We start from the raw sequence: 12,105 nt of genomic DNA on the forward strand, positions 1-12,105 counted from the left end.
CGTTCATGGCATGTTGGCATACTGCCTTCTGAGGGCGCAAGTCATTTATTAAATAAGGAAAAGATTCACACAGCTTCTCCTACCACAGCAAATGTAGTTTTTACCTTTAATATTTGGTGCCTGATAATCAGGAAGTGATGATTTTGTTGTCTTTAACTCATTGGATGGAAACACTACTTTATTCGCATGTCTGATTTGCGATATTCCAGTTATGCGCATAAATTTAATTTGCATATTTGAATGGAAACATAGCTACTGGCACAAGTATAGTCCTGTAGTAACACATATTGCCATGTCTGCTGTCACAATTACCAGCGGTTAAGGCCTTGCAGATCGCTGGAGAGCATCACTCAGACTACAATTCTGCCACTGAAATTAACTTCAAATATTATTATTTCTTGCACTTACACTTGACCCAGATTCCCCTTGATTGCAAACACATAACTGAAGCTTGTGAAGACTGATTCATGCACTACAAATACACCTCACTCACACACACATTGCTGAGTCTTGTTGTTTATAACATTTCTAATTGTTTGCCTGGCCTTATGTTTTTTTACCCATGTTTTGTTTATCGATCCTGTTGTTTTTGCTGCCTGCCCTGATCATTTGCCTGCTTTTGACTATGCTCTTGGATACTCCTGTTTGCCCCTGTTTTGACAGTTGCTTGCCTGACTAATCTCTTAAATAAACTGCTTGTGGATTCCCATCTCAGTTGCCAGTATACTTATGTTACATCTGTAGACTGAACATGTAATGCATGTGCACATATCTTCTCACTCTCTCTCTCTCTCTCTCTCTCTCTCTGAGAAGAACTACACATTTTTGTAGTTCACATGGAGTGGGTGATATTGTTTTAAGTGCTGAATCCTTGAATAAAAAAGTCAATTTATAATACAGCCATGTATGACACAACTGATGTTTAACTAATGACAAGCATTGACTTGCTCCTTCAGATTAGATTAATTCACGTGAAGGAGTCAGATCAACCCCTTCTGAGGACAAACTATTTAGCCTATGAGGACACCAAGCCAAACAGATCTCTTCAAGCAGATATAAATATCTTTAGTAATATAAATAGAAATCTTAATTTCTTCATGAAAAAATTATACTGACTTCAAGATTTTGAATAGTCTAGTAGTGTATACTGTAACAAAAGCTTTTTTTAAAAATTCATATATCATTTGTAAGCATTTATAGCATTTCCTTTCTCTAAAAAAATGTCAAAACAATTCATTTATCGGTGGTTAAGAACCAGCATTTTTGCACCATATATTGATTTTAGTAACACGTCTGGATTTAAATCATTGGTATTGTGTTGTCTAAAAATGAATATGAACACATCTGAATACATTGCAAAAATGTTCGAAATTAGCCAATCTTTTTTGAAAATTTTGATTTAATTGGTAGTTTACATAATAAAACTCGCAAAAACATATAAATAAACTATTTATTGTAAATTCAGACAAAAGGATTATTGTCAAAGGGTGTCCTATTTATTTCTTGGGTGTGTGCTTGTTTATGTGGTTCATAAGGACGCAAATTTGTATTATGACATGGTGACCTAGGTATTACAATGTTTTTTTTAATAATTATTTTTTAGAGGTTTTTCACCTTTATTTTGATAGGACAGTAGAGAATTCAGACAGGAAAGCACTGGGAGCAGAGAGAGGGAAAGGATCGGCAAAAGACCTGGAGACGGGAATCAAACCCGGGTCGCCACGAGAACACTGGTGTTATATGTCAGCGTGCAGTACCACTAGGCTACTGGCGCCAACAGGTATTACAATGTTTTTAAAATGTGTTTTATAAGGACATGCCGTGCATCCTCATAATATAAAACTTTAAAATAATACATAACAGGGTGTTTTACATCAAAAAATTGCCACAGGTTTCCTGTGAAGGCTTGGTTTAGGGGTAAGCAATGTGCGAATTATACATTGATGATCAGGTCAACTGTTTTGGTTAGTTTGTGTAATACATGCTTCAGTCATTTATGTATTTATTTTTAGTTACATCTAGTTTATTAATAACACAAATTTAAGTTTTCAGCGTTTTGAGGGATAAGTATTTTACGTTTTGTCAGTATAGTGGCTAATTCATACGGGTTGAGTTGTACAAAAACGTATGATTTTAAAGGAGGTGTGGCACAAAACCCCGCTAAACCCAACCGACATTGGGTGATGAGCAAATTGCAGTACACTGTACATTTTTACATTTGTATTTTAATTATTATTAAGCAGTATTATTGGGGGGGGGGGGGGGGGGTCACAATCATCAAAAATACTGCAGAAGACCTATTGAAACCTGCATGAACCCAAGATTCTCACTAAAATCAGTCAAGTTTGGTGAAGAAAAAATCATGGTTTTGGGTTACATTCAGTATGAGGGTGTGCCAGATTTCTGCAAATAATTAAAAATCAAGGCATGATTATATATTATTTGGGTAAATAAGCGTAATCTAGAGCCCTTTGCCTTTCATTTAAGCCACTTCTGATACCAAATGATCAATTAGAAGTCAAATTATTATTTGTTGTTACTAAAACTAAAAGATATTAGGCGGCAAGACTTTTGCCAGGTAGTGTACAAAAAAGTGTGTTTTTAAGGGGACTGAACAGATACTGATAACTGATAGTCATGAAGTCAGACCTACGTGAGTTGAAGTTTTCTTGGTGGAGGGAAGCAAGCGGTTGTAAAAGTTCCAGCTGAGAGCCACACCTACAGCGTTGTGTAACCTCAGCTGCCTTGAACAGTCAAACAGCCACACGTCGCTCACGAAGCAGCCTTATCATATACAGTCTGCATGAGCTGATCGTGTAGAGCGAAACATGAGCTGCAGGCCCAGACGAATCCTCAGCTGGATTACTGCATGTCTAGTTGATTTTTTTCACATACAGTCTCTACGGTTGCAGTGCAGTACAAAGAGTGCAAACAGATAAGATAGCTTGCATTCAGTACAGTGTCAACAGAGGTTTTCAGGGTTGCTGAGCACTTACTCTTTGCTGACTGTTTGTTGACACACACCTTTACGTTTCTCTGCAGGCTCTGTTTCCTGTGACAGATTGGGGAAGCGCTTGCACTTCAGCCTTGCGCTTAGATATCGGTCCACAGCGAGACATTGTGACCTAACATCAGCAGTCTGAAGGTCATTATGTAAGTGCTTTAAATATGTGCACATCATATTTACTTTAATGATATAATGAATGGAAAATAAATCATATAAATATATAAAATAAAAATCAACCCAAGGCTCATTTTCAAAATGTACCACTATATACATTTCTGAAGAGCAGCAAATATGCAGGAGGTGTGTTTTTTTGCAGTGTTTGTTATCTCGATTCCACCAGAGTCCGCTGTCGATTGACTGACCTACTGACCGACCCTTCTCCTTCTCTAAACCCAACCAATAGTGTTTTCAAAAGCACTGATTGACCCGCCCACCCACTCCCCTAAAGTAAAAGCCCTTGCCTGATTTTTACCATGTTTTCAGATTTGACCACATTCTCACCCTGTTATTTACTTGTTTATTTTATTTTTTAGCTTCTGTTTTAGTTTTACCCACTTTCTGGTACCGTTCTTCACTGGACTCGAACCCCATCATCGTGGTCAACTCCTCTCTGCGTCTCAAGTCCGCTGATGTACATGGTGAACTACTGGACAAACTGGTAACAGTGGAAAAGCTGTCCACGTGGAAGTAAGCAGTCAGCTGTGAACGAGAAAAGGAACAGCATCATACTGCCCACGTACATTTAATTTTAAAAACAAAAATGCAGTCATACGCATTTCTGGCTACACAATTTGTGATCTCCGGAATTGTATATAAGAGTACATTTTCAGAATGAGCCTATATTGATAAAAAAATATATAATAAAGTTGCAACAGAACTGCAGTGTTGTTACAGATAATACAGAAAAAAATACTGAAATTGCTATATATATATATATATATACATATATATATATATATATATATATATATATATATATATATATATATATATATATATATATATATATATATATATATATATATATATATATATATATATATATATATATATATTACAATACAAAAATCATAAAAATAACAAAAGAGGATGGCAAAAATAATAAACACAAAGCGGAAAATATAGAAATAAAACTAATTTGAATAAAATAAAATTAACAAATGCACAAAACACTAACAAAATGCCTTAACTCTTACATTTATATATAAAAAATAAAGCTAAACAGATAAAAAAAATTAAGGTAAAAATTCAATCTGAAAACTTAAAACTGTAAACAAAATTAATATGAATTAAACTAGTAGGTAACAGTATTCATTCATTAATTAATTAATTAATACATTCATTTTCCTTCAGCTTAGTACCTTATTTATCAGGGGTCGCCACACAGGAATGAACCACCAACTATTTCAGCATATGTTTTACACAGCAGATGCCCTTTTAGCCCCAACCCAGTACTGGGAAACATCCAAACACACTCATTCACACACTTACACTACAGCCAAATAAATTTATTCAATTCACCTACAGCGCATGTGTTTGGATTGTGGGGGAAACCGGGGCACTTGGAGGAACGCAAACACGAGGAGAACATGCAAACTCCACACAGAAATGCCAAATGACCCAAATGGGATGCAAACCAAAAACCTTCTTGCTTAGAGGCGACAGTGCTAACCACTGAGCCACTGTGCCTCCCTAGTAAAAATATTAACTAAATTATTAAAACACACATGTGACATCTAAAGTAACAGTCATTTTTTTTTAACTAGGTGGAAATGGTCTTCCATAGAATATATTGTTAATGGCTTTCACAGGAAGGATAGTGTGATAAAGAGTTATTGCAAAAAATAAAAGTAGATAAATATTTATTATGTGATACAAATAGGAAAATTAGGCTTCCACAGAAACCAGCATAAGTGTCCTGTAATTTGAGATTAACATCGCACGCAACCAACTCTCATTTTACACAGACGTCTTCAGGAAAAGGGCACAGTAAAAAGGAACTATTGCTCAGAAACTATTGCTTTATTGCATCTTTATGCAATCACGTCTTTCTTGCTCTTTTAGGGACAAGTTGCTTAACGACAGCAGGGATATTGCCACACGAGCCACTGTCATGCATCTCCTAAAAATCACAACAGATAAAGTGGACAATAAGGCATATCGTGAGAGCTTGGCCGCAAGAACGGACAGCTTGTTCACGAAGAGAGACAGAGATTGCTAATGCAGTAATGGAGCACACAGGCTTTTCATTATACAACACAAGGCTTAGTATTGTGAGGCTGAATGGGGTGAGCATCTCCCTACCCAAACCAGCTGATCATCCCACCATAGCACCACTAACAGCTGTCTGCCAAAGCCATCACATTCAGAAATACATTGAGAAATTAACCAGAAACCAGGCTCACTGGGTGCATTTTGTTGCACGTTTCAGTTGACAAATCCACTAGAGGGCGCTGTCAAGTTTTGTGTCATTTTAAAATTAGTTTTTTTGCATGTTTTAGATAAGCATCTTCCTTGTAGATGTAAGTTATGGCCGATTGTGAACAAATCATTCTTTTTAACCGGATCTTCTAAGTGAATCGATCGAACCAGTTCACTAAATCCAACTGAATCATTTGAAACTGTTCACGACTCTACTAAGCAATTATCCACAGATGACTTACATTTTAACATCCCTGATACACTCTCTGACTCGAAAATAAGTAAAAACAAATCATAAATAGACAAGAACGGTTACTAGAACAGTACACTGATATCAGATTTGAGTACTGGTTAACTGATAATACCGGGTATGAGTAATTCAGTGCGTGCACCAAACACAAACAGTACACTGACAGCATCACAGTACCGTCTGAACCAAACTTGGACAACTGTTTAAGCTGCAGAGCGGGTAAACTGAGGGATTAAATCAGAGAATCTGGCAAAACGTATGTTTATTTAACTAAAAATTATAATGGAATTTAAATAGTAAGTGAATCACGTTTTATTTGGATTGCAAAACTTAATTGTAAGAAACTTTTCAGATCATGGTGATGTTTTGGCTGAAATTGATTGCTGACTATATGTTTGATATGTTGATGGGAGGATTGTCATCACATAATTATGGATAATGTCATTACATTGTAGAGTAAAAGAACCAGTGATCTGGTTTTTTGAATAAGTTTATTGAAAGGAACTGTCCAAAAGGTCCTGTTTGCCGAAAAGATCTGAACTTCCCAAGCACTACTAACACCTAGGCCAAATCAAAATTCTCTTTTTGAACCCCTATGCCTTCCCCTGCCATTTCCTCTTGGCCCGTGAAACAGAGTGTTCAAAATTTACCCCTAAGAAATGGGACACCACTACAGCACCTGTATACTTCATCAAATGTCATATTGATATAATGTGGTAAGCTCGTAACTGTACTGTGCATTTACACCATAGTCATATTCATCTATGTATACACACAAAAACAACATTAACATTATAGCAGACACTGTAAAAAGCTCATTCCCAGCCACTAGACTTTTCTGACAGGGTATTCGAGTGTCATTGAGTGTCAGAATGTTGTGGGACTGCTGTACAGGAGTTATTATAAGGGATTACTAATAGCGAAATTTAGCGGGTTTTATTTTAACATTTTTGTATGCTTGACGGTAAAACACGATCGCCATTATGAATATTAAAACATATGCTTGTTTGTTTTAAAAATTCTTAATAATGGCAAAAAATACTAACTTGAGCATCTCCTTACTTCCGGGTGCAGCTATGCTGTTGTTGTGGCTGGTGTATTCTGGGAAATTTTCTTACCCTTTGGTTTCGAGTGTAGTCCTGAAAAATCTCAGTTTGAAGGGGTATCTACCCCTTTCCCTTAGCAGCATAAAACAGCGTTTATTCAATTGAAGCAGTGTCTGAGTCCACTAGATCCTTTCAGAGGTGCATTCAGCTCTGTGAGTTTCTAAACTTCTCCAGAAACTTAACCTAGCTAGTGGAGGCTTTCAGCAGTGTTTCCGATTGAGACGAAGCCAGTTTGATCAACTGTTGTCGGTCTGTGAAGGAGGATTTTCTCCCGGGACACCAACAACAGGCGCTACGTCATAAGCATGCATCTACGAGAGAAAGCTTCTGATGGGTTAATGTGGTGTGAATGTCCGCTGAAATTCAGGTTTTTGAACTTGAGTGTTTTGCACGAAACGTGCGTCAAACGCACAAAACGCTCAACTGGCACTATGCCATTTGCGCATATCGCGCCATTCGCACCGCAGCACTGACTTGACAGATCTTAAGCTTTTCACTCATCATAGCACACGTGCTGCTAATGATGTGATAATAAAAGTGATTTAATTTGATTTGATTTGACGCGTAAATCACTCGCCCTTGGCGCTTCTTCCACCTCTGGTGTGAATGCAGCATTAGGGGTAAAATTGGGATTGGGCCCTAGACCAGGGGTGCCCAATCCTGTTCTTGGAGATTTTTCTTCCTGCAGAGTTCAGCTTCAACCCTGATCACAACTAAGCCAACAAAGTAGTATCTGACAGAGCACTTGGTAATTAAAGACAGGTGTGTTTGATTAAGGTATGGGAAGGAAGATCTCCATGAACAGGATTGGGCACCCCTGACCAAGACCGTAGCTGTATTCAAAATTGCACTATTTGAGGGAGCAGCCATTTCTAGTGATGTCTGAAACCATAGATAATTCATCAACCAGAGTTGATGAGTTTAAGTACATAAAACCCATGACTGCCACAGTAGTAGCCATTCTGACACTGACTAATCATTTTCCCCACTTTAAAATACAGCATTCAATGTAGAATTCAGATCCAATATAATTTGTGATGGTGGTTCATTCCGCTGTGGTGACCCCAGATTAAAAATTGGACTAAGCCGAAAAGAAAATGAATGAATGAATATAATTTGTGATCTGCACTTGCATTGCTTGCTTACATCTGAATTATTATCCAATTTCAGCCACATCTCATAGGAGGTGGGACACTTCAGACACTAGAGAACATTTGATTGGTCAGAATATCTGATGTGAAGCTGAAGTGCGCAGTGATGTCATAACAATTTCAATTACAAAAGTGACAAACTGGAATATTTTAAACGTGCATTTTGTCCAGCATATAGATGGCAAATATTTTGATCACTTATATACAAGAGAAGTCAAAGTCCTCCTGTGATTTCTTTTCCGAATGATGTTTAACAGAACAAGGAATTTTTTGCAGTATTCCCTATATTTTTTTTTCTTCTGAAGAAAGTCTTATGTGTGTTATATTGGCTAGAATAAAAGTATTTAAACAAAAATCAAAACCATTTTAATTTCAATATTATTAGATATTAATTTTTTTCAGATTGTCTACAGAACAAACCATTGTTACACAATGATTGCCTACCCTATCCTGCCTAATCAATCCAATTACTTAAGTTAAGCCTTTAAATGTCACTATAAGCTATGTACTAGTGTCTTGAAATTATCTATTGAAATATTATTTACATAATAAAGATAAGATAAAATAAATCAGTTATTAGAAATGAGTTATTAAACTAGAAATGTGTGGAAAAAAAATCTTCTTTCCATCAAACAAAAACTGGTAAAAAAGTATATAGTGAGGCTAATAATTCAGGAGGGCGAATAATTTTGACTTTGACAACTGTATATTACACTCTAGATAAATAATATCTGAAAATGCATCCTGAGCCACATAGTGCCTTCCTTTGTATCTTAAATGGCTCTTTTTAAAAAGTGCCAGTGTCTTTCAGTGTAGTCTGACCTATAAAAGTTGATGGGTCAGTCCGAGCGCACCAAACATTGTCCCACGTTTCACTCATGTAGCTCAGTGCCCTGGCATCACATTCATTTAGCAACATTCCCTCGCGGGGGCCAAGATGCCCGGGAGCATGTAAAGGGCAGCTGTTAGACATCGTCCAGCAGACTGGATGAACCGGCCAAGTCTGGATTGCACGATCACGTAGCCGCTACATGCACCGTGCATGCCATTGAAGAGGAGATCCAGCCAAAAGTTTTGAAACTGATTTATGCCTTTATGAGGCCCTTCGTGATTTATGAGGATTTTATCTTTGTACTTGTCTACCATGAATGGATCTGACTTATATTTAGAGCACATAAAGAAGGAAACCTGTGTAATATAAATATGGCCCGTCAGGCATAATTAGAACACCAATCGTTTATATTCAAATAATCTATTTACAATTATTCTATTACTAATTATTTGCCTTTTTAAATGATCATGTTCTGTCACTATCCTTCAAACCAGTACGATTTACCCACTTGTATTTAATTAAAAATATATAATCAAGATTATTATGATCAATTGTTCATTCGCTGGACCCAATTTCAGATTTTAAAGCTCAGATGAAAAGGTTTTTATAATGCCTTATATATTATCTTAATGATGTTCAACAAACTGTTTTAATACTTTTTGTTATGTTTCATATTTTATTGTATGGTGTCCATGAGGCTCTTGGAAGGTCTATAAATAAAATGCATTATTATTATTATTATTATTATTAATTAATCGGTTCAACAGTTCGCTTTTATCTGACTTAATTATAAATTAAATAATTATAAAGTGACTTAATAGTAAGTTTAAAAGCCAGTTACAATAAGAGGTATGTTATTTTATTTTTTATAAAGATATCTATTACACAGAACAACAATGGTACCTTTCACACATGTATATTTTATGTAATATATATAATTATATGGACTTTTTTTATATGTTCACAGCAAAGTCAAGCGTTTAAATATTATATTAAAATATTGTCTACACCGTAGACAAGAAGGTCGCTGGTTCCAGTCTCGGCTGGCTCAGTTGGCGTTTCTGTGTGGAGTTTGCATGTTTTCCCCGTGTTCGTGTGGGTTTCCTCTGGGTGCTCCGGTTTCCCCCTCAGTCCAAAGTCATGCCGTATAGGTGAATTGGGTAAGCTAAATTGTCCGTAGTGTATGTGTGTAAATGAGTGTTTTTGTATTTGATGACTGGTCTAGTTTTGGGATTTTATTTGATATCTATTAGATGTTCACTGACAGCTCAAATTTAGCCTTGTTTTAACGAAGTCGTCTATGTTTATAAAGACATCTATTGTCTATTAGACATTTAGACTTCTTTTAAAATACTAATAAACATCTAAACGTTGATGCCTTGGCTAAAGCAAAGCTAAATTTGAGCTGTCAGTGAACATCTAATCGTCATCTGAGAATAGCCCATAACTAGACTAGTCATGGAATACTGAGTAGACGGACTTCTTTTAAAATACTAATAGACATCTAAACGTAGTGTTTAGTTAAAACAAGGCTGAATTTGGGCTGTCAGTGAAAATCTAATTGACATCTAAGAATAGCCCAAAACAAGTCTAGCCATCAAATACAGAGATTTCACATATGTAGTCGTTCATTTCTTCACTGACAGCTCAAATTTAGCCAGGTTTAACAAAGCCTTTAATATTTAGACATCTATTAGACTTCTCTAAAAATACTAATAGACATCTAAACATAGATGGCTTGGCTAAAGCAAGGATAAACATGAGCTATCAGTGAAAATCTAATAGACATCTAAGAATAGACCAAAACTAGACTCATTTTTAGCCTTGTCATCTATTAGACTTCTATTAAAAACAAAAAATGATTGCTGGGAGACTACAACAAATGTTCATATAAATCGCTTTGTTCATTCATTTATTCATTTTCTTGTCGGCTTAGTCCCTTTATTAATCCTGGGTCGCCACAGCGGAATGAACCGCCAACTTATCCAACGCGTTTTTACGCAGCGGATGCCCTTCCAGCCGCAACCCATCTCTAGGAATAAATCGCTTTGTTGAACGGTTTAATTCTCAGCTTGAAAATTTGTCAAAGTAGAGATCAATGTTCTGTGAAGAAGTTTAAAAGTGTAAATAAATTTAAAATATCTGTAAATCATCTAAATTAACTGATAACATTAGTCTACGCATCATAACCTTTGCAGTATAGCTTTTTCATTCATGTGTTTGTGCATGTGCGTGAATTTGTTTCCCGCATGAATGACTTGCTTTTGTCTGTTCTGTGTGCTACGGGCTGGTTTAGCCCTAATATCACATTTTAAGATAGCCGCAAATCCCTCATTTTTTTTTTTTTTTATGAAACATACAGATTTGTTTCTTTGACCGCCTGGCCCAGTTTGCGTGCCTCATGCTGACCTATTTCACTTGAATGGACAGATGGTGGGACTGCAGTTGGTCTGATATACCATAATGCCCCACTGTAGACAAAGCAGACATTTTGGTGTTTGGTATTACTGTGATTCTTGTGTTTGCTTTACTGTATTCTCTGCTTCCACCCACATGAATTACTTCAAAGAATGGGCGCTACCGAGATTGTTTGGTCGGTTAGAACATTGTATTGTTCATATTTCTGGCAACATTAAAATGGGAAAGATGAAAACAACTGGTTGAGACAGGTTTTTGTTTTTCATGAAGTCAGACAATGCATTTCCAGTAACACCAAATGAAAAGGGCTTATAAAATGCTGGAGAAGTCCAAAAACATATCAAACATCTTAAGAATTCAGGTCATCTTAAAGTTTTAAGCACTCATAACGCTTGAGAACTGAATATTAAGACTCAGTGTCTGATAGGAATAGATATACTTTCCTAATTAGATTGAAAGGTCAAGAACTGATCATCCAAGCCAGACACTCTTTATAGTTCTAATACACTTTGGACTGCTTGATTTGATAAGAATGATGTCACGTCTCAATGAACTGCCTGCATTATCATTTATGACTCCAATTTCAGCCAGTTCTTGTGCAGTTTAAGGGAAGATAAAATACTGCAGAATACTGTAAATACTGAATAATTTAAATGGAAATTCCAACCCCTCAAAAAAACACACAATTGCATGTGTGTGTGTGTGTGTGTGTTTATACAGTGCTCAGATAATATACAAGTACACCCCTCATAAATCTATCTTTTAAATTCATGTTTATTAGGAAGCTATACAATACTATACTTGTGCATTTACATTAGATTAGTCAGTACAGAAGCCAAATCCGGAGTTTATGGAACAATATACTTACGACAGTGGTCCAAAAGTACAACCTAGTACAACCAAATTTATGTTATAGAAAA

At 36.2% G+C, this 12,105-nt stretch overlaps 1 long non-coding RNA gene across 3 annotated transcripts in view; it reads left to right on the forward strand.

Annotated features, from left to right (window-relative positions):
- Nucleotides 1-12,105, forward strand: part of LOC137487537 (uncharacterized) — a 33,006-nt gene that overhangs the window by 8,732 nt on the left and 12,169 nt on the right. The window contains exons 2-5 of one of the 3 annotated variants that reach the window (XR_012389956.1): nt 1,629-1,780; nt 3,043-3,153; nt 3,324-3,454; nt 3,541-3,694. This is a non-coding gene — a long non-coding RNA (uncharacterized lncRNA). Of the gene's footprint in view, nt 1-1,628; nt 1,781-3,042; nt 3,154-3,323; nt 3,455-3,540; nt 3,911-12,105 lie in introns of those variants that run through there. The other 2 variants (XR_011006143.2, XR_012389957.1) reach the window with 2 other exon arrangements.

The sequence above is a fragment of the Danio rerio genome, chromosome 14 (genome assembly GCF_049306965.1).
Source record: "Danio rerio strain Tuebingen ecotype United States chromosome 14, GRCz12tu, whole genome shotgun sequence".
Classification (NCBI taxonomy): Eukaryota; Metazoa; Chordata; class Actinopteri; order Cypriniformes; family Danionidae; genus Danio; species Danio rerio.